Source organism: Crocuta crocuta, unplaced genomic scaffold (genome assembly GCF_008692635.1).
Source record: "Crocuta crocuta isolate KB4526 unplaced genomic scaffold, BGI_CrCroc_1.0 scaffold290, whole genome shotgun sequence".
In the NCBI taxonomy this organism is placed as follows: domain Eukaryota; kingdom Metazoa; phylum Chordata; class Mammalia; order Carnivora; family Hyaenidae; genus Crocuta; species Crocuta crocuta.
Genome location: NW_027527429.1, coordinates 1,594,346 through 1,596,205, shown reverse-complemented (window position 1 = coordinate 1,596,205; position 1,860 = coordinate 1,594,346).

Here is a 1,860-nt window from a genome sequence, read left to right as displayed (position 1 = left end):
TAAAGCAGGAGTGTGGCTTTCTGTCCCTTTCATGTCCTTCTTGAGCACTGTCTAAGTTGATTCCTTAGGGGAATGAATCTGTATTTGACAGATTATTTATGGAGCAGTGCCCAGACTGTGAAGCTTCACGTGAACTTGTAGATTTTTGTTCGGTGGGGGTGAAAATGACTCCTGACGCCAAGGAAAGGGAGTCGAAATCCTTGTGGCGCGACTGCCCTGCAGGACGCGACTGTGGTATCGCTGACCTTCTAGCAACATTCTTTGTCCGCTGCTTAGAAATATCTGTTTCCCAAAATGCTCTCTGCACCAGCTTAGCCGTCTTGGCGGTTCCCTCATTAATGAGTTAAACAAATCTTTGACGTGTTTATATGTAGGAGAGTCTGCCTTTATATCGCACTTGGGCAGATCATACGTGCGGACTGTGTTTAAGGCTGACCCGAGGAGCACGGGTTTGTGTCCGAAACTATGGCCGTGGTGTCTCCGAAAAGTCTCCTTGAAGCGTTACCACAATCCGTTACGGCCTCCTTACCACACGGGCTCCCGCGCTGAGTGTCCCTCTGTGTTTTCCACCGAGAGCAGCGCGCTTCTGCCCGGTGAGCGCGCGTCTGTCCGTCTCCGGGAGCGGGACAGGCGCCGAGGCTGCCTTCCGAGCGGAGCGAATCCCCAGTGCGGCGGCGCTGATGCGGCTCCCTCATGTCACGGCTTGGGCCCTCCTTCTGTCACTGGTGTTTTTCGTGGCCCTTGACCTGTGCTGGCCGGTGACAGGTGTGCAGGTGACAGTGTTAGCGCCAGTGCAGGGAAACTGCAGTGAAAACGCGGATTTCAAGGAGACTCTGCAGCATTTACGGAGAAGCCGGGAGGTCGGGGGTGGGGGCGAGCAGGCGAGGAGGCGACGGTGGGCAGGGGGCCTCAGAGCCATCAGGCCCCCGGCGTGTCTTCCCCGCACGCAGCCCCCGGGCGGCTCTGCTGCGGCGTGCACGTGGCCATCGTGGGGGCACTGTTCTGTCCCTCCCCAGTGCCAAACAGTCTTAGGGCAGAGGTTACCCTTCCCCTCCCCCCCACGTCCTCTGTCCCCCTTCCGTCCGGGCCCTGTCCACTCTGTCCTGTTGTGTCGGCCACGGCTCATAAACAGTGGTACGAGCCAACAGAGGTGAAGGCAGGCGCCGACGGGCGGGGGCGTGTCTGGAGTCCGGGCCTAAGGTGCCACGTTCGCTGCTGGTTCTGAGAGCCCCTCACGTAGGGTGAGGGTCTGCGTGGGGCTTGCTTCCCTCTGCTCCCGTGGGCTCTGCGGTATCAAGGACAGGCCGCATGTTCAAGGGCTGTCTTCCCACCCGCCCTTCTCTGGGACCCGGACGGGCCTTGCTGTCCCCGCAGAGCATGACAGAGCCTGTGGGGACACAGCAGGACTCCCCGAGTGCCTCGTCCCAGGTTGGGGGCGGGTCACCGGGGGAGAGGGGACAGAGCCACACGCTGCACCTGTTCTCGTCAACTCTCTTCCCAGGCTGCCTCCCACAAAACGCTGACGCGTCAGGGCCAAGTGCCCAGGTGGGGAAAGGTCAGCCCAGGATGATGATGTCACCCCTCACCTGCCACAAATGGCCGTGTCACTTCCTTCTCAGAGCCGCACCCCCAGTTCCATAGCCCACTTCTCCCTCCTCTCTGCCTCCACGGGGCCATCTTTCCTCCCTCATTTTGTGCCCTTGGCACCCTTCCGACAGTGTCCACCGATGGGGCCCCTGGGCCACCCCTCAGCAGGGGCCGTTACCACCGGGACTCCCGCCGGATTGAGGGCCTGCCGCGTCTCTGGGGGCGGGGCTGAGCCAGCCTCCGGCCTGGGCCCCGCTGCCCAAGGTCCGTCCC